The sequence below is a fragment of the Pan troglodytes genome, chromosome 14 (assembly GCF_028858775.2).
Source record: "Pan troglodytes isolate AG18354 chromosome 14, NHGRI_mPanTro3-v2.0_pri, whole genome shotgun sequence".
NCBI classification, from domain to species: Eukaryota; Metazoa; Chordata; class Mammalia; order Primates; family Hominidae; genus Pan; species Pan troglodytes.
Window position 1 is genome coordinate 25,956,384 of NC_072412.2, and position 21,813 is coordinate 25,978,196.

Below are 21,813 nucleotides of genomic sequence, written 5' to 3' on the forward strand. Positions count from 1 at the left end.
TGGGGAAGGGAGGAGGCAGTGCTCACAGGAAGCCAGGGTGAGGTCCACTCCCTGCTCTCCAGCAGGCCCTCAGTGCCTCTCAGTTCTGATATGCTTTGGCTGTGTCCCCAACCAAATCTCATCGTGAATTGTAGCCCTCGTAATTCCCAACTGTTGTGGGAGGGACCAGGTGGAGATCATTGAATTATGGGGGTGGTTTTGCCCATACCGGTCTTGTGGTAGTGAATAAGTCTCATGAGATCTGATGGTTTTATAAATGAGAATTTCCCCACACAAGCTCTCTTGCCTGATGCCATGCTTCTTCTTTGCCTTCCACCATAATTGTGAGGCCTCCCCGGCCATGTGGAACTGTGAGTCCATTAAACTTCTTTTTCTTTATAAATTACCCAGTCTCAGGTATGTCTTTATTAGCAGCATGAGAACAGACTAATACAAGTTCCATCCCCAAGCCTGGCCTTCCACGTGCCATCCCTTCCCATTGGATGATCTCCCTCATTCTCTGCTGACAAACTCTCACCTATCTGAAGGTGGCAACAATGGCATCCCCTTCTGAAGAAGCTGGCAACAATGGCATCTCCTTCTGAAGAAGCTGGCAACAATGGCATCTCCTCAGACAGCCCTTCTGGACGACTGGCCCCTCTGCTACCCTGGGTCTCCCTTAGTCTCTTCTGGTATATACCTACCTAACAGAGTTGTTGTCAGACTGAGCAAGCCTAGATGCAGGGAACTCAGGGCAGTGCAGCTACGGTGGATGTCGTCTTCCCTAGAATATCACTCCCACCCTTCAATTCATTCCGCCATTGTTTGCAGTGGTGTCTCCTGCCTCTTATCCTTTCTCACGGAATTCGCTGTGTTGGGATGCCCTCCACTAACTTGGCTGACTTCTTTATCCTTCAAGACCTTTGAGCTGCACCTTAAATGCCAGTCCTCTGCGGAAGCTGACCTCAGAGCCCCAGTCTGCATTCCTCCCTGCATGCTGCGCGTACCTCTGTAACAGCACTTAGTTCCCCTTCTCCTGGTGAACTCCAGTATTGCCCATCTTTGCAACCCGAGACCTACCACAGAATAGGCATCTCTGCTTTTTTTTTTTTTTTTTTTTTGAGATGGAGTCTCACTCTGTCGCCCAGGCTGGAGTGCATTGGCGCGATCTCGGCTCACTGCAAGCTCCGCCTCCCGGGTTCACGCCATTCTCCTGCTTCAGCCTCCCGAGTAGCTGGGACTACAGGCATCTGTCACCATGCCTGGCTAATTTTTGTATTTTTAGTAGAGACAGGGTTTCACCGTGTTAGCCAGGATGGTCTCAATCTCCTGACCTCGTGATCCGCCCACCTTGGCCTCCCAAAGTACTGGGATTATAGGCGTGAGCCACCTTGCCCGGCCGAATAGGCATCTCATAATTATTTTTGTATAAATGACATTGATGGGGTTCAGGGCACCTTACTCCAAAATATGGTATGATGGCATTGAGGAAACAGCAGAAGCAGGAGGGTTGCTCTTAGACCTTCTCCTGTCCTTCTCCCCTAAAGCAGGCCATAAAAGAATTCTCTGACCTTTCTCTCATCCTAGAGGTGGACCTCCCAATACACAGAGAAAAAGAACATCCTTACTTCTGAAGACACAGGGATACAGAGAAGACTTTGAACAAACAAGCCTTCCAAAATTCCCCCAGCGTATTGCCTTTATTCAAGGTCACACCCCTTTATTCAATCACACTTCTCCACGATTGTCCACTCTTCATCAAACCTATGCATAAAAATACACAGGTTTCCCTGTGTCTTTGGGTCTCCATTTCCTTATGAAGACTCCCATGTCACATAAAACGTATATTAAATGAATCCGAATGTTTTTTTCTCTTGTTAATCTTTCTCTTTTTTCAATAGATGCCTCAGCCATGAACCTTGCAATGGGTGAAGAAAAGATATTACATTTTCTGTCCCCACAACATCATCTAGACTAGTCTAATCTCTTTCAAATAAGAAAATGAAGTACAGTTGTCCCTTGGAGTATCCATAGGGGATTGGTTCCAGGACCCCTTACAGATAACAAGATCCAAGGATGCTCAAGTCCCTGAGATAAAATGGCATGTTGTTTGCATATGACCTTCACACATCCTCCATATACTTTCAATCAGCTCGAGATCACTTATAATACCTAATGCAATGTAAATGTCATGTAAACAGGTGCTTACTGTTTTGTCTTTAATTTATATCTTTTATGTTGTATTGGTTTTGTTTTTTGTTTTTTGAGACAAAGTTTCACTCTCGTCGCCCAGGCTGGAGTGCAATGACGATGATCTCGGCTCACTGCAATCTCCACCTCTCGGGTTCAAACGATTCTCCTGCGTCAGCCTCCCTAGTAGCTGGGATTACAGATGCATGCCACCAGGCCCGGCTAATTTTTGTATTTCAGTAGACAGGGTTTCACCATGTTGGCCAGGCTGGTCTCGAACTTCCAACCTCAGGTGATCCGCCCACCTTGGCCTCCCAAAGTTCTGGGATTACAGGTGTGAGCCACTACGCCTGGCCTGTATTGGTATTCTTTATTGTTGTTTTTTCTCACATACTTTCAATCTGTGGTTGGTTGAATCTGAAGATGTGGAGCCCGTGGATACAGAAGGCCGACTGTGCAAGGAGGGGCGGTTTCTCAACCATGGTCACACGAGGTTTGTCACGAGGTTAAGATGAGAGTCGAAGCTCTTGAGGGCCATTCCCAGGCCTTCCTACCGGGTCAGGTGATAGTTATTTCCAGGCTGTCTTTAGGGTATTGCTGTTTAAAGGAAGACTGAATATAAAGAGATATAAACCATCTCTAATGAGGGTTCAAATAAATATTTATGATGTGGATATTAGCCCTAAAACTAGCCCTACAGATATGAAACAAAATGTCATTCAGGATTAGTAACTTGCATGTGTGTTTAAAAATGCAGAATGGACTGGGCACAGTGGCTCATGCCTGTAATCCCAGCACTTTGGGAGGCTGAGGCAGGTGGATCATGAGGTCAGGAGATCGAGGCCATCCTGGCCAACATGGTGGAACCCTGTCTCTACTAAAAACACAAAAATTATCTGGGCGTGGTGGTGCGTGCCTATAATTCCAGTTACTTGGGAGGCTGAGGCAGGAGAATTGCTTGAACCAGAGAGTCAGAGGTTGCAGTGAGCCGAGATTGCACCACTGCACTCCAGCCTGGTGACAGAGCAAGACTCTGTCTCACAAAAAAAAAAAAAAAAAAAAAAATGCAGATTGTCCTCTTGGCCAAATGGTGAATTTGAGGAGTATGAGGGGTGTGTGTTCACTTATGCATTCTTCACTTGCCTACATTCACTGAATGCCTATGACATGCCAGGCATGTGTTATGTGTCTATAGTCTACCGGTAGAAGGTGGACATGGGGCAGATAAGTGAAGTATGCATGGGGGGGGGGGGGTGTTATGAGCTGTAAGCACAGAAGGGAGCACTTGGCACTTGGTGATTGTTTGTGAATAGATAAAATCAGGTGGATAATTGGAATGGCTTCCTGAAGGGCTTAGAGCCCCCTCAGAGATGGGGAGGACAGGTGCAAGCCTCTACCTGGTGAAGCGGGAGACAGGTGAGAAGTATGCCCTAGGCAAGGGCAGAACACACAGTGCCTGAAAAGTGTTTTGGGGCTCAGGTTAGTGCTTGAAAATAGTGTTCAGAACACATCAGCCCAAAACATGCCACTTTGTCATCTTGATTATTTTGAGCTAAAATAAATTAAGAACCACCAGTGCAAGAGAAGTGCTTTACCCTCAACTGCTGAAAATAAAGTATATGTTCTCCCTTCTGTAAAGGCCGTGTAGGTCTAGAAAGGCAATTTTCATTAGTAAGGGTATATGTACCAGGAAAGAGACAATGTTTATCACCTGACAGACTTCTGTCCTCATGACCAGGCAACCTTTATTCGCCATAAGTTTCCTCACCTTGCCCTCCCCTAATTTGCCTCCACCACCTCCCAGAGGCCCCAAGCCCCTCTTCCCTTCCGTAGCTCAGGATGCTACACAAGCCTCGACCATCCAGCCACTTTTTTGAGTCTCATATTTTTGTGGGACTCCCATGCCTAGGTACATAATCAAAATGTTTTTTCTCTTGTTAATCTGTCCTATGTCGATTTAATTTGTAGACCAACCAAAGAACTAGAAGGGTAGAAGGAAGCAATATTTCCTCCTCTACAGAGACAGGGATGCAGGGAGAGGGAGAGTGGGGACCTCTGAGGCTGGACATGTAGGTAGAGGCTAGAACAAAAAAGGCCATAACACTATCACAGGCCCTTTGTAGCTCAGGCTGAGGTCTGGTGGCTGTCGCTCTGTTCTGCACACGAACATTCTAGTGCTACAGGGTACTCCGTGTGTGTGTGTGTGTGTGTGTGTGTGTGTGCAGGTGGGGAGGACTCAGGAGAATAATGGTACTGTTCCAGCACTGTTTTACGATTCCTAATAACCAAATTCTCCTAAGCAAAGGCTGGTATGTAGATGATAGTGTCACACTGCAAGAAACATTTGATTAAGTTATTGAGTGATCAAATGATCTTGATGCACTCACTTCATCTGCCAACCTTTGTCGTGCTTGAATATAATTCAAAGGGATAAAAAACAGGCCCTTTCGGGTAGTCTTTGCATGATTTTCATACTCTTAAAATGTTTCTGTAGACATCCAAAACATTTCCCCTTTGCTTTAGATAGCTTCTTTCTAAAAAAGAAAGTACCTGTTTAGAAACTATTCTAAATGGAAGCTTATTTATGGCTGAATTCATTGTAAGCCTCGGTCTTTCTATGGCAAATGAGGTCATGTCTGTTCCTAAAATCTAATGTTTCCAACTGCTCTGCTTAAGCCAGAAAGTGTGTGCTCTGGGTGGATGATGGATTTCTTCACGTGTCACATGGTCCTGAGCATATACTATCTTCTGTACCATTCATGCCTATGGTATTGTGGTTTTGTTTTTATTTTCCCAGATCCGTGTGTGTAATATAAGGTTATTTAATAATTCTGGATGCCTGGTGCCATGGCTCACACCTGTAATCCCAATGCTTTGAAAGGCCAAAGCGGGAGGATCACTTGAGCCTTGGAGTTCAAGACCAGCCTGGGCAAAATAGCAAAACCCCACCTCTACAAAAAATTTAAAAATTAGCAGGCTGTGGTGGTATCCACCTGTGCTCCCAGTTACTTGGGAGGCTAAGGTGGGAGGATCACTTGAATGCAGGAGTTCAAGGTTACAGTGAGTTATGATTGCACCACTGCACTCTAGCCTGGGTGACAGGGCGAGACTCTGTCTCACCAAAAACAAACAAATGAAAGCAAAAAAAAAAAAAAAAAAACCTGGAAAGTTTAATTTTCAATTGGAATGAAACTTTTGGACATTGGTTTCACAGTTCTGACAAACGTTACCTACATCCTCATGTTGACTATCGTTAGTTCTTTGGATAGATTTTTTTTTAAGTTCTGAATATAAGTTTTCTGGATTTATCTTTTCCTTTAATAACTAGATAAAATTACATGCTGCCCTCCCTTCCAGTCAGGGAAGTCGGTGCCTATCTTGGTGCTTTGAGGCTTTCCTGGGCAAAAGCGTTTCCAGGGCAGTAGGGGTGTTACCTCTGGCCCATCTGCTGGGTTTGCTGGCTGATTCTTCGAGCCCTGTTGCCCTAAAATGTGAAAATTGCTTTTGGACTTCTGCTTTTAACAAAGTGACTTCAAGTTTTATGAAAGGCTTAGAGAGTTTGGAGATAAAGGAAAATCATAATAAATAAACTAGTAGTCAAACAAGCAAACAAAACAAACGGGGAAAAACACAACCAGGAAACTGCTAAAAACCTCAGCCACTCTTCCCGCTGGGAGCTGGCTGTTTCAGCCACAGCAATCTCTCCCGTGACCTAACCTGATCAAGGTTTTCTCCTTTACTTCAGACACCTTTCCCCCTTGTCTTTCCAAAGGGTCAGAGCCCCCACCCCCTTCTATCTCAGGGGACAACTGAATATCCCTGTTGACTGGCAGCCATCAGGGAGCTAGCAGGAAACAGGTGGAGAACAAAAGGGTTTGACTGAACAAAGTTCGATGAAGAGGCTCTTTACGGGGGCGAAGGGAAGCAGCAGGGATGGTGAAGCAGGAATTAGCAATGGCGGAAGGATGGAATCACTCCTGGGCCTGACCAGCCTTGCCAGAGCCTGGGGAGGGCTGAAAGGTAGAAGAGAGGGCCCCAGGGTAGAAGAGAGGGCCCCATCAGGAGCTGGGGCTCTAGAGAAATGCAGCCAACACTGGATCCTTGGGGGCCGGCAGGGATTGGGGATTGGAGGTAGTGTGCGATAAATACATTCACCGCTCTCTCCTTGCCTCTGCTTTTCTCCTGCAGGTGTCTCCCATTGACTGAACCCAACTGGAAGCCACAAGGCGGGGAAGCCTGGGTAGTACCCTCCCCAGAGGTCAGTTTCCATGGGCACAGAACGAGCAGTGGGGAGGAGCATTATAAGGGCAGGGAGGTGCCAATAATAACCAGCACATTTGTTAGAGAGAGAAATTTTACCTCCGACTCTGTTCGAACCTCTCTCATTCAGATTAGTTTTATATTTGCGGTCTTTGCATAATCAAAATTCCATCAAGTATTTTTCCCCCAAACTAAAGAGCAGCTCTCTCCCTAAGAGAAATTCTGCCATTTGCCCACAGCAACTGGCTCAGACTATACTAATGTCAAAAAATGTGTTCTTTCATGCTTCATAAGGCTACTACTCATCTACTGAATCCTTTATCTGTGTGTATTTTTTAAATGATCTTGTTGAAAACCACACACACACACACACACAGACACACACACAATCTTAGCTGTCCAACACCCAACTCACAGTGTTCTCTAGCTCACTGAGAACCACCTCTCATTGTCTTTGCTCATTAATATAGAGGAGGAGAAGGAAGAGAAGAAGATGTGGTGCTGATGATCATGGTTCATAAACTGTTAAGTGTTGGGTGGTGGTATTTGCTGTCCCACTCTCTGAAGAGGCTCCGTTCTCCCCCATCTCCATGGAGTCACAAAGGTACCTGCTGCCAGACAAGGCAGCATGTACACCCCAGGACCCACTTTTGCTATAAAAAAGGTTGGTGGGTATTCAAAGAGAGGTAAAGGATAGTTGTCATGTACTTATGGAATTATGGGCTTCCCTAATCCCAGCAGAAGAATTAAAGTAAGTTTGGAAAGGAACGTAGGCAATTGCCTGTGACTTTTTTCTTTTGGTCAAGAATAAGTACTTGCTGATTGTTCTCTTCCAGTGGCTTTTTAGGACATGTCACTAAGACCAGGCCAGTGTTTTACATTAGTTTCCTTCCTCTGTCAAGACAGAGGTGGCTAGACGTTGTCCTAGGCAGTATGACCTCTGCGGGCTTGGTGACTGCTATCTAAGACGAGACAGAAGATGGAGAAAAAGCAGTAAAAACATGCCGTGTGTAACCACCTTCCCTCTCTGTGTCAACAGCTCAATTGCTTGGTAATGATACTTGCTGAATCTCCACCAGAAGATGGTGAGACAAAATGATATAACATACTTCTGGCTGGGTGCAGTGGCTCACGCCTGTAATCCCAGCACTTTGAGAGGCCAAGGCAGGTAGATTACTTGAGGCCAGGAGTTTGAGACAAGCCTGGCCAACATGGTGAAACCCCATTTCTACTAAAAATACAAAAGTTAGCCAGGTGTGGTGGCATGCACCTGTAGTCCTAGCTACTTGGGAGGCTGCAGCAGGAGAATCACTTGAACCCAGAAGGCAGAGGTTTTAGTGAGCCGAGATCATGACACTGCACTCCAGCCTGGGTGACAGAGTGAGACTGTCTAAAACAAAAAAGAATTTACTTCCTAAGAGAGGCAAGGGACTATCTAGAAATGCTGTGGCTTTTTCTCCTATAGCACTTGTATGACCTGCTGCGTTCATTTGGCACATTGCAGGTTATTTATTTTCTTGTATCTCAGTTTCCTCATCTATGAAATAGCAATGTTTCACTGGTTTTTGTGAAGTTTAAATGAGTTAATAAATGCAAAGCATTTCAAACAGTACTATTACTATTTGTGTTAGTCAGAATAGTTGAGCTACTTAATTATTTTACTTAATATGTAAAATTTATTTTTCACTCATACGAAGTCTTCTAGAGTCCAGTGACTCTCCAAGGCAGCTCCCTTCCATGTGGAGACTCAGGGATCCAGGCAGGTTCCATCTTGTGGCTTTGCCATTTCATGAGAGGGAAAGATGAGTGAATGTCCTCAGACTCAGGGGAAACATCTGAGGCAGCATTCATCCCAGGATGTGTGCCCCCATTTCCACGTTCCATTAATCTGTGAGAAATGCAAATGTAGCCTACACATCCTTGGGCTTGACATGATCGAACAGTAGGACCTAGGAGCTCAGCTCTCTTGGTAGATATTTAGTGCTCTTGCACAGAAAGAACCATGGTATATAGATTCTGGACAGTAGGAACCTTGTTTTCAGTTCCAGTTCCAAGCAGGGAAAGAATAGGTCTTATCTTTCACCCTCTAGCCTTTCTGTCACTGTAACAGGAAGCACCAATCCAGAAGGCAGGCAGAACTGCTGATCATGGCAGAAGGAGCATGGGCCCAGACACAGGGCAGACAGATGCAAGATACTGAGGCATGGCAGGCTGGTACACCTCTAGTCTTTGGAAGCTCACATTCAGGCAAAGCAAAGCCTTCCCTAGAAATCAGTCAGAATAGGCACAGCACTTCCAGATTTTACTGTAAGCAGGAATATGAGCAATGGCCAAGGCTAATCATCAGGTCACAGAATCTAGAAGCAGATATCCAGGGCAGATATCTTGGCACAAGAACACCTAGAGACACAAAATAAGCAATTCAGACTAGGCCATGACCATCTAGTAGCCATAGAGATAACTGAGTATCAGAGAGAAGGAACTGGAAGTGTGTTGAGCATTTGTAATGCGCTGCAAGTGCCTTCCATGTAAAAACTCCCTTAATCCTCACAATTTACAAGTTAGGTACTATTTTTATTCGTCATTGAGACAGAAGTTACCCAGCTTGCCCTCAGTCTGGAGCAAATTTTGATATGACACACATGTTCTAAAGACTGACTCAGCCAGTCTCAAGGAGTCCTTCCACCATCTTGGTCAGCAAAGCAAGGCACAAGGCCTTCTAGGCACAGTTACTGAGTGGGCTGGGGATGGAGAGGCCCTGCAGGAATATTTGAGAGCAGCTTTTGGCCCAGAGAATTTCACTAGTAGTTTTTCCCAACTGATACACCAAATAGAGGTACAAATTATTAACATTATTATATACAGAATGTAGTGCAAGTTAATGGTGCACATTATAGCTGTTCTCCACCCCTGAAGAAAACCTTAAGACTTTTATAGACAGAAACATTTCCATTCAACTGGACCCTAAATCTCTCCCTCACTGTCCTACATATGGTATTCTTATAGGTGCTCGATAGCTCAGGGAACACGCATTACAACAACTCCCTCAGACCAGGATAAACTAGCATATTACCACTCCAATGCATGTGGGGGCCTGTGCAGTATTGCTTCTCCCTAAAAGTCTCATTTTCTAAGAACAAATCAGAGAGCAATTTAGGTCCAGGGAAGAAGGCTATTAAATGCCACCTAATCCCTCCTCAGACTGCGGGTGCAGGGGTCTGGCTAACAGCAGCCTGTGTTTGTCAGGAGTTTTGGGTTAGTCTGGGCCTGTGTGGCCATTTATAGAGCACGCCGCCAGGTACCTATTTATGTGACAGAACAAGGGGTCTCCTGGGACAGAGCAAGCCCAAGGGAAGGACCCTGAGCTCAAGGATGGTGATAGCTCGTGGCAGCTGGAGGCACAGCAGGGCCCCAAGCCTCAGGTGTCCTCCTGCCTGGCTCCATGAACGTGTTCCACTCTGAGCTCTGGGAGGGATGTGAGCAAAACCAAGGAGAACAGCCTTCTCCCAAATCATGGTGAATTGGGGGCACTGGTACAGTGAGAAGGAGTCTCCCTGAATTGGCAAAGATCCGTCTGATTTGATGCCCTGAGGACTCCAGCAGATTCCATGAGCAGCGTCAGCAGTGCCAGAGGGTTTGGGCTCACAGCAGTGGGCTCAGCAGGCAGCACAGGGTTGACCTGGTGGGCATGGGCAAGAGCCAGAGTAGGCAGCGGCAGTTTGGGCTGTGATGGGAGATGTTTTTCTGTGACTTTGTGGGGGCTTTTGTTGGCTTTTTGGCACATGTTTGACATCAGGGGTCTCAGCTGCAGGGGCCTTCCCTATGAGAGGAGAAAAATAATGGGTGGAGGGTGGAGAGGGAAGCCAAAGTATGATATTTATTCTATTATACCCCAGAGCTGGTTCTAAATCCACAGGCTGAAGGAACATTCTTTTCTCCCGTGGCTCCAAGCAGGAGCAGAAACCCCACAACATGGAGCTACAACGGGCCTATGAAATCTCCCTTGGCAACCCCTACCACAATAATTAGGGTAAGAATAAGACATGCAGATGCCCTGTGTAAGGCAATAATTTAGCATACTTGGGCAGGGTCATTTATCATCCCTTCCAGCCAATATTCTTCAAGCACATGTTCAATGTCTATCTGAGGGAGACCAAGCTGTTGGTGTTGGATGGGACAATTCTTCCTCATGCTGATTTTCCTGCACATTGCAGGTGTCCAGCATCCCTGCCCACTGCCCACCGCATGCTAGTAGCTCCCTTCACCTCATGCTTCCAAAGCCACCTGGGGAGGCAGGATCCCCTTGCTGAGAACTGGCCCCACACTTGCCTACGTCCCTGGGTGAACAAGGCCTTTGCCGACAGCCAGACCTCCCCCTTAGAAAGAATCTTCTCAAACATCTGAGAACATCAGGGTATAGTTTTTGGGGGTTGTTTTCCCCCAAATTGACTTATCAAAACTCTACTATCAACCACATCTAATACGTGCTTGAGAGGTTGTAGCAAATAAAAATTTGTGTATCTCATTACATTTAGTACAGCCCCATTGAGTCTGGCTGCCTGGCTAGTCCACCCTGGAATATAGCTCTGGGGGCATTTCTACCCTATCAGTGCTTTCTGTTTTATAACCAGTGCTTTCTGGTTTATTTTCTATGCATTTAATCCTGCTTACAGATTTCCCAATCCATAGCCTTTTACTCAGTTTTTGGTTGAGGACCAAACTTACTACTTTTAAGGGCAGTGCATTCTTAAAGTCATCTCTTTATTCTTTGTTCTCAGCTCATTTATCAGGTAAGTATAAAAGAGTTTACTCAAAGTTCCAATTAATGAAGCCATTGAATATTTGATTTTATACAAGTATACTAATTTGATACCTTTTTCTGCATCTCCTGAACCAGTAGATTCCGAAAACATGTCTGTAAAATGAACAGCAGCTCTTATATCTCTCAATGCCCATCCCCCTCTGGTGGCTCCCGATACCCACGTGATAGAAGTCAGAATTCTCTAGCTTCGTATTCAAGCCGTTCATGATCAAGCTTCACCTTCTTTTTCATCATTCTGCTCAAGAGTTACTCCCATGCGCTTGATACCCTACCTACACTGAAAATGATGAGCACACCAGGAGCTGTGGCTTTTTCAGAATCACAAGAAAAACCTCTAGAGACAGACACCCAATTATCTGGTAGAATCCCAAGTGACTGTGTGGACTTTCTGATACCTGTGGGAAAACACAATGTGATGGGATATCTCCCGCCCAGCTCATACAGCTAAACACTGATGAGTGCAGCAGGCACCAAACCCAATGCACAGTTCAAAATCGTCCACAGTCTCCTTGTTGTTCAGCCCCCCTCTATAACCACAGCAGCCTAGGTCTGATAATAAACTGAGAGGACCCTCCACAAGAAAGTGAAGGCATTACACGTCGATATTTGTTCCTAGGTTCTTGTGTAGTTGTCTCATTCTTCTCCCCTCAGCTTCTTGATCTGTGGTCCTTGGAAGCCACATCTGAATAAGGGCATGGAAACTTCCATATCATCTGACCATGACGAAGTTACAGGATTCCCTCTAGCCTTAAACAACTAGAAAACTGGGCAATGTGTATGACAAAAGAGGTTTCATTCATTCATTGGACAACAGGAGGGAAGTAAATGAGGCAAACTCTACAATTGCCTCAGTTTACTGCATGGAGAGAGTTTCCAGGCTGAAGCTCAGGGACAGGGAGTCTAGATAGGGCTGGTGGTTTGGCTGAGTTGAGGAGAAAGAATTCAGAGTTCAGGGAGGTCAGAGTGGTTGGAATTTCCAGGGTAAAATACTGGGGAGGAGGGAGCTTCACAGAGAGAAAGAGAGAGCTCCAGAGATCTGCAGAGGGGTCCCCTTGAGATTACGGATGAGAACAAATCTGTGTGTGTGTAAAAGGAAACTCCCTGAGGCCAGGAAAAAAGCAACCAGAAAGGAGCAGGCAGAACAGTCCCTGGAGATCACACAGGGCTGGGAATGATTTGTGCTGCCACCCACTAGGGTGGAAAGACCTCATAACACAAGCAGTATTGAGCAGAGATTTCAGAGGTGGTAGCCTCAGTAATGGGACCACATTAGCCCTAGATCTGCCTCAAATAAAAGCAAGCCTTGGAAGGATTAAATTGCTGCTCAGAACAAAACCTAACAATATACAAAGGAATACAATAGAATCCAGCAACCAAAAGCATAAAATTTACACTGCTCAGCATCCAGTTAAAAATTACCAGGAATGTAAAGAAGCAGGCAATATAACCTATCACTAGGAGAAAAAAAATTAATAATCTAAGTAGATTTTTTTTTTTGAGATGGAGTTTCACTCTTGTTGCCCAGGCTGGAGTGCAATGGTGCAATCTCGGCTTACTGCAACTTCAGCCTCCTGGGTTCAAGTGATTCTCCTGCCTCAGCCTCCTGAGTAGCTGGGATTACAGGCACAAGCCACCATGCCAAGCTAATTTTGTGTTTTTAGTGGAGACCAGGTTTCTCCATGTTGGTCAGGATGGTCTCAAATTCCTGACCTCAGGTGATCCACCCACCTCGGCCTCCCAAAGTGCTGGGATTACAGGTGTGAGCCACTGCACCTGGCCTAAATAGATTTTTAAAAAGATACAAATGGTAGAAGTAGCACACAGGGATGTTAAAGCAGCTATTATGAACATACTCCTTATCTTCAAGAAGATAAAGGAAAGCATAAACATGATGAACAACATGGAACATAAAAGCCCCCAATCTAATTCTGAGGGTTAAAAAATATTATACCTTAAATGAAAAATTCACTTGATGAGAATAACAGCAGATTAAACATTGCAAAAGAAAAGACCAATGAACTAACTTGAAGATACAACAGTAGAAACATTTAAAAGGAAACAGAAATGGAAAAGATTGTAAAAAATTGAGAAAAGCACCAATGAGCTGTGAGCTAATATCAAACAAGCAATCTAACAGATGTATAATTAGAGCTCTGATGGGGGAAAAAGCAGAGCAAGGGAGACAGAAAAATATATTTGAAGAAATGGCCAAAAAAAGTCCAAATTTGATGAAAACTATAAACCCATAGATACAAAAATCTCAACACACCCCAAGCACAAAAAATATTTTACAAATTACACCAAGGCACATCATAGTCAAATTGCTCAAAACAAATGATAGAGTGAAAATCTTTAAAGCAGCAGAAAAAAGACATTAACACAAAGGGAAATAAGGACTGCAAATTTCTCATAAGAAACTATGCAAATCAGAAGACCATTCCATCACATTATTAAAATACTGAAAGAGAAAGCTATTAATATAAAATCTATAGTCAAAAAAAAACTTCAAAAAATGAAGGCAAAATAAAGACTTTTTCAGACAACTAGAAATTGAGAGAATTCATTACCAGAAGACTAGCATTATGAGGAATGTTAAAGGAAGTTTTTGGTGTTTTTTTTGGGGGGGTAGAAGAGAAATGCTGCTGGATGGGAATTGGATGTTGCACAAAAGAATGTTGAGCAGTGAAAATGACAAAAATGTGGGTATGTGGAAAATACATTTTCCCTTCACTTTTTCAAATATCTTTTTATTTTATTTTCTTAAATTTATTTCTATTAAATTTTCTTGTAACCATGTACAACTAAGTTGTTCTACTTTAATTTTTTTTTTTTTTAATTGATCATTCTTGGGTGTTTCTCGCAGAGGGGGATTTGGCAGGGTCATAGGACAATAGTGGAGGGAAGGTCAGCAGATAAACAAGTGAACAAAGGTCTCTGGTTTTCCTAGGCAGAGGACCCTGCGGCCTTCCGCAGCATTTGTGTCCCGGGGTACTTGAGATTAGGGAGTGGTGATGACTCTTAACCAGCATGCTGCCTTCAAGCATCTGTTTAACAAAGCACATCTTGCACCGCCCTTAATCCATTTAACCCTGAGTGGACACAGCACATGTTTCAGAGAGCACAGGGTTGGGGGTAAGGTCATAGATCAACAGGATCCCAAGGCAGAAGAATTTTTCTTAGTACAGAACAAAATGAAAAGTCTCCCATGTCTACTTCTTTCTACACAGACACAGCAACCATCCGATTTCTCAATCTTTTCCCCACCTTTCCCCCTTTTCTATTCCACTAAACCGCCATTGTCATCATGGCCCGTTCTCAATGAGCTGTTGGGTACACCTCCCAGACGGGGTGGTGGCCGGGCAGAGGGGCTCCACACTTCCCAGAAGGGGTGGCCGGGCAGAGGCGCCCCCCACCTCCCGGACGGGGCGGCTGGCCGGGCAGAGGCGCCCCCCACCTCCCTCCCGGACGGGGCAGCTGGCCGGGCGGGGGCTGACCCCCCACCTCCCTCCCGGATGGGGCGGCTGGCCGGGCGGGGGCTGACCCCCCACCTCCCTCCCGGACGGGGCGGCTGGCCGGGCGGGGGCTGACCCCCCACCTCCCTCCCGGACGGGGCGGCTGGCCTGGCGGGGGCTGACCCCCACCTCCCTCCCGGACGGGGCGGCTGGCCGGGCGGGGGCTGACCCCCCACCTCCCTCCCGGACAGGGCGGCTGGCCTGGCAGGGGCTGACCCCCACCTCCCTCCCGGACGGGGCGGCTGGCCGGGCGGGGGCTGACCCCCCACCTCCCTCCTGGACGTCAAATATCTTTTTAATTGATTAAAAAATAGTTGACTGTTTCAAGCAAAGTAATAATTAGTCATGTATTTAGGGATATATAGCATATGTAGAATTAAAGTGTATGTCAATCATAGCACAAAGGCCAGGAGAGGGATATGGAAGCATACTGTTGTAAAGTTCTTCAACTATACAAAAAATGGTATAACATTATTTGAAGGTAGACTGTGATAAATGGAAGATATTTATTGCAAATCCTAGAGCAACCACTGAAACAAAACAAACAGTTCTAGCTAATAAACCGAGATGAATTGATTAGGATACAGACATGCTCAGGGTCATTAATTAATACCCAACATTCTTATATCAAAATGAAGCAGACACAAAATTACTGCAAATATGGGGAAGCTAGAAAGGATCCATGTACCTGTCTAACTGCCTAGTCATGACATACTCCTACAAGTGCATTCCTAAGGTGCATATCAAGGCATTCTAAGAGAAAAGGTAATGTAGGATACCACTGGCACTACCAACCTTAGATAAAGATATATATGTTGTTAGAGAGGGCAAACCAAAAATAAAACTTGAAGCCCCCCACCCTGCCACAGTCATTTGAATGGACTTTCTCTTCTAGGCAAGTGCCCTCCAAATTTAATCTGAAAGACTGGTTTGGGCCATGACAAGAAGGGAGGTGTTGGACATGCCTCATCATGCCCTCCTCCCTTTTGGAATTCAGGAAAAGTCAACCAGCATTAACATCAACACAGACCTTAAGTCTGATATGAAACATGTACAATCTATTCTCTCTGGAGGCTTCATCTGCATGGTAAAGCTTTGGCTTCTACAACCTCTTATTGTTACCTAGACTTTTCTTTCTATAGATAATAACTCTTTCAACCAACTGCCAATCAATCAGAAAATTTTTAAATCTACCTATAATCTGGAAGCCCACCCACCCTGCCCCTTGAGTTGTCCCACCTGTCTGGACTGAACCGATGTATATCTTAAATATATTTGATTAATGTCTCATGTTTCCCTAAAATATATAAAACAAAGCTGTGCCCCAACCACCTTGGGCACATGTTCTCAGGGCCTCCCAAGGACTGAGTCACTCATATTAGTGACAGGCTAGTGTCACTCACACTTGGCTCAGAATACATCTCTTCAAATATTTTTCAGAGTTTGACTCTTTTCGTTGACAACAGTGATATCAACTTTCACAAGACACTACCAAGGAAACAAAGAGGGAGAGAAATTCAGGTCAAATCAGTGAGACAGGTTTACGATATGGACTCCGCTTTTCCCCTTCAACTGAGAACTCAGTCTCAGTCAACCCCATTCCATTTTGAGTATCCTGTTTTTAAAACCCTCACTACACGGACTACCAATAGTTACTCAAACACACATGCTCCTCTTTCACATATTCTTTTTTTTTTTTTTTTTTTAGACAGAGTCTTGCTCTTCACCCAGACTGTGTAGTGGTTCAATCTTGGCTCACTGCAATCTCTGCTTCCCAGGTTCAAGCGATTCTCCTGCCTCAGCCTCCTGAGCAGCTGGGACTACAGGAGTGTGCCACCACGACTAGCTAATTTTTGTGTTTTTAGTAGAGATGAGGTTTCACCATGTTGGCCAGTCTGGTCTCGAACTCCTGACCATAGGTGATCTGCCCACTTCAGTCGCCCAAAGTGCTGGGATTACTGGTATGAGCCACTGCACTCAGACTGTTTCACATATTCTTGCCTTTCCTCTGCCTACAATACCCTTCCCTATCTTGTTTCCCTGGCAAAGTCCCAGTCATCTCCCAAATCAATTAATATGTCATCTCTTCTGTGATGCGTTCCCTGCCTTTCCCTGGTGATTTCTACTGGGTCCCCATAGCACCTGGAGTACAGCTCTAGTTTGACATTTATCACAGAGAATTGTGTTTTCCCTTTTTATTTTCCCCTAGAACAGTAGTTCTAAAACTCCAGCATGCATTAGAATCACCTGGAGTGTTTATTCAAACACAAATTCCTGCCATCTCCTTTCCACCCTCAGAGTTTCTGATTCAGTAGGTCTGAGGTAAGGACCAAGAATTTGCATTTCTAACAAGTTTTCAAGGTATGCTGATGCATCCAGGGACTACATTCCAAGAAACATTAATCAAAACAGTGAATTCTTAAAAACATGAAAAATGTTGTAAGAGATATAGGAAAAAAACAAACCAAAGTGTTCTTCCTACTCTCAACACAACACTGCTGACCCCAGATGTATGGGGCACTTCCCCATGCAGCACGCAGTCAATTTGTCCATGCACAGCAGCTGGGCATCCTCTAATTCAATCCATTTCAATTCAATTCAATTCTAACACTATCTACTAGGATACAGCGTGGGATTCCACAGGTTGAGGGCTCAGTCCCACAAGACTCCCCACTTCGGATGTCACTTGCAAGCCCCAGGTTGTGTTCTGTGCTTCTGACAGAGTGACTATAAATTGCAGGTTTGCATGACCTCCTCCTTAGGTGCGATTAATTTGCTACAGTAGTTCACAGAACTCAGGGAAATACTTCACCTACATGTACTGGTTTATTACAAAACATATTAGAAAGGATATGGATGAACAGCCAGATGAAAGAGACATATGGGGCAAGGCATGTGGGAAAGACGCAGAGATTTCCTTTTCCTCTCTGGGTGTGTCACCTCCATGTTCAGATATTCAGAAGCTCCTGGAACCCTGTCCTTTTGGGCTTTTATGGAGGCTCATTATGTAGGCATGATTGACTATATCATTGCCCATTGGTGATCAACTCAACCTTCAGTCCCTCTTCCTTCCCAGAGGTTGGGGTAAACTTAAAGTCCCAACCCTCTAATAACATGGTTGGTTCCCCTGGCAACTGATCCCATCCTGAGGCCATCCAGGAGCCCCCAGCCAAAGGTCAATCATTAGAATACAGATACGTATCCCTTTGGAGATTCCAGAGGTTCCAGGAGCCAAGTAGAGATGAAGACCATATTTATATAAACACACACACACACACAATAAATATATAAATATACAGGATACAAATATATAAATATACAAATATATAAAATAAATCACAACATCACAGATGTAATGTTCATGTTTGTATCCCTCACACCTAGGATGGTGCTAGCACAGAGTAGATGCTTAATATACATTTCTGTAGAGTGAATGGATAAATGCATGAATTAAAGCATAAATGTGATACATTATGTGATATAATGATATAAAATAATATAGCCTACTAGCACCCCTAGCAGAAATCACTGCAGCTTTTTTACCAATGCCATACTGCAGTAGAAGAGTATATGTGTAAAAAGCCATCAAATAAATATTTAGCTATTTGCCATTTATACCTTTGTCACCTAATAAGAAATAAAACTCTGCAGAGCAGCAAATAATGGAAAAGGCATTTTAATCAGTCTTAGGAATTGCATATTGAGAGACACAGATCTAGCAAATAATTAATGGTCCTGTAAGGGCTGGTAAGGGAGCTAGAGTGAGTTTATACACTGGACGGTTTTAGCACAGTTCATGATTGATAATGGCTGATTAACAGTTTAGGATATCTTTAGTTGATCAATTTAGTTTCATGTAGTTTTCTCCCAAGGAGGTTGTTGGTCAAGCCTAGTAGAAGCAGCTAAAGTCCAATGTGGCTGCTTTTATGATATCTGGCCCAGCCTAACAGGTCAGATTTCACCGGGTGTGTATGTAGCTATGTAACTGAGTACTCCCATTTTTTCTAAGAAAAAGAGAATGAGTTACTATTATTTTTTTAATTTTCTCTTCTCTTCCCTTTCCTTCTTTCCCACTGTTCCCCACTTCCTACTTGGCCCTTTAGAAATGCAAATATGACCTTTTACCTCCCCTTCACCAGACACTCCCTACTGGACAAGTTCACCTGATTATGTGCATCAAGGCAGAACTCTCCAGGAGAGTTAACAGTTGATTTACAGACCAAAGCACAGAATTCTCACCCACCAGGAGGTTGCCTTGGAACTCCCTCCTATTTGGGGAGTTTTTGGCCTAGTCCTGCCCACAAAGGTGCCAGCAGTCACCAGCTGAACTGCCCAGTAGATAAGACACCAGAGCTAACACAAAGACTCCCCACTTGATTGCTTCCTTTCCTGCCTTTTAAAAGTACCCGCTGTCAGCTCCAAAAGTGAAGCAATACACTTAAGGCAGGATGCCTGTATTTCTTCCCCTAAGCTAGCCTTGGAATAAATCACTTTTTTTATACCAGACCTTGCTCTTGAAAAGTGGACTCTGCAGGTGGCAAACAACTAACCTACAGTTTGGTTACAGCTGGGGTCAAACTCCCATGCCTCTCTGACTCCTTTTAGATACTTCTGACATAACCATCGGTAACTTGGTTTTTTTTTTTTCACACGTTGTTGTCTTACTTTCTTGCAAAATAGTTTTGAGACAGTTTTAAAAATTGAAACACACATAAAGAAGTACATTTAAAATTTTTTAATGGAATAAGAGTAAAAACAGCTCAGAAATTTATTACCCCAATATTCTACAGATAAGTAGAATAGAAAATTAATTTCTGAACTGTTTAACCATTTAAAGACAAGTAACCATTTAAGATTTATTACTCCAATATTCTACAGATAAGTAGAGTTTTGGGGTAATAAATATCTGAAGTCAAAGACAAAAAATAAGATCTGTTTCAGGACCTAAAGCAAAACAATGAATACTTGGAATAAAGAAGGTAAGCAAAGAAGACAGATAAGACATAAATGAAGAGGAAAGCCAAATGCAGCTTTAGTTCCATCTCAACTCCTGCTTGTCTTTAAACCAACTTTCCTATGTCAACACAAACTTCTTCAGTGCATCCAGAGAGAGGTATCCTCCATTCCTCTCCCTGGTCCAAGACCCCAGGCATCCTTCCCCCAGTCTGGTGGGAGTGCTTTCCTTCCTCCTACCATGATTTTCTACTCTTCATTTTTACCTTTGCCCATAAGGGCAGCCTCTGAATGCCTGTGAGGAAGTGTGTGCTTTGAGCCCTTTACCCTTCTCATGTATCAACTGCAGAATGCTGGGAAAGCTGGAGGCAGTTCTCAGTGAATGTCTGCTGCACGGTGGAAGGACTGAGGAGACATTCTGTCAACATCAAATGGGGGTTCCCCTTGGGAGCAAAATTAGGAAGAATCCATACCAAAGGGACGGAACCAGACTTTTATAGAAATGTCACATCCCAAGAAATGGTTTTGGCAGCTGGTGTGTTGGGAGGTGTTTCAAAAAAGAAGGATTATCTCAAGTGATTTCAAGTGAATGGAGAAAGCCAGCCTAATTCTAATTGATGGCATGGTGCCATAGCTGAAGAAAGACTAGGAGCAGATGGTTGATGGGACCCTTCAATAGGGGTGGGTAGGAAGGCTAGAATAAGGCTGTGTCTCCAGTGCTGTCCGGAGGGTGGCACCTGACTCTCTGTTGGAAAGAATACCGTGGCCCCTCTTCCCAGGCTGCATACTCCAGTCCATTTGGCAGGCTTACTTCTCACAGTAAGTCACGAATTTGTCATTTTGGTTGCTGTATGGTGTTCTAGGGGCTGCTAAGTGGAGGTTGCCTTCACTCTCAAAAACTGACTTTGTTTCTCTTTGATTGCAAGTGGATGAACGTTGCAAGCCTCCAATAGATAAAGACAAGATGAAGAAAGGGTTTTACCCCCCCTTATATTGACCAAATACAGTGGCAATAATGTGCAGATATTACCCCACTCCTCCTGCTCGATGCCTGGTACTTCATCTCTGAATGGTCCTGGGTCCCAAAGCAAGGGTTGTTCAGGGGGACCATTCAGGGGACTGTCAAGGGGTGGCCTGAGATTTACAGCCAAGTCTTAGCAAGCATGAGCAGGTACCAAAGAAAGAAAGAAAGACATTCTGAGTCCTTTCCATTAATCTTCTAAGAGCAGAAACTATGAGCCCGTGGTGAGGTATTGCGGTGACTCTCTGACCTTCCAAAGGTTTTGTAAGAATGTAAATCCTTGTATTAAATCCTTATATCCTGGAAATAGCTAGGGTGGTATCTGTCTTCTGCAACTAAATCCTGATTGACTGACATACTACGAGAAGAAAAATACATAAAATGGAGGTGTCAGCTTCTTGGGCCCCATGGAGGTGATTTCTCTAAGGATCTCCCTTCCAGTTCTTCTCAGCATGGTTGGTGGGAGGTGGCCCTAAGAGACTGAACAAAACCCAGTTCCTGATCTGAAGCTGAAACCAATCTTGCCCCGTGGTCAGTGAGGCCTTGGTGAGTTGTCTTCTTAGACAACATCTAACCACAAACACAAATGTAAGGAGTTTATAATACATCGTAGATCACATATTATACTAGGCAAGTGTTACTATTTTAATCTCCATTTACAGGTGAGGCTTTACCTGTAAAGCTGAGTGACTCATGCACAGGCCCAAAGTTTGATGATGGGGCCAAATGGACCCATTCCTGGGACCTGCTAATGGCCCATGGTGCTCATTGTCTACAGCAACTGTCAGTTTTTTGTTGTTGTTTATTTTATTTATCTACTTATTTATTAGAGACAGAGTCTGACTGTGTTGTCCAGGCTAGATTGTAGTAGCATGATCATGGCTCACGATGCCTTAAACTCCTGGGCTCAAGCAATCCTCCCACCTCAGCATCCTAAGTAGCTGGGTTTACAGGTTCACACCATCATGCCTGGCTAAATATTATTTTAAAATTTTTTTGTAGAGATGGGAGTCTTGCTGTGTTGCCCAAGCTGATCTTGAACTCCTGACCTCAAGTGATCCTCCTGCCTCAGCCTT

At 44.4% G+C, this 21,813-nt stretch overlaps 1 long non-coding RNA gene across 1 annotated transcript in view; it reads left to right on the plus strand.

Moving 5' to 3' along the window:
• LOC134808114 (uncharacterized) overlaps window positions 1-21,813 on the plus strand; it is a 63,393-nt gene that overhangs the window by 32,301 nt on the left and 9,279 nt on the right. The window contains exon 2 of the long non-coding RNA XR_010150406.1: window positions 6,358-6,427. This is a non-coding gene — a long non-coding RNA (uncharacterized LOC134808114). The remainder of the gene's footprint in view (window positions 1-6,357; window positions 6,428-21,813) is intronic.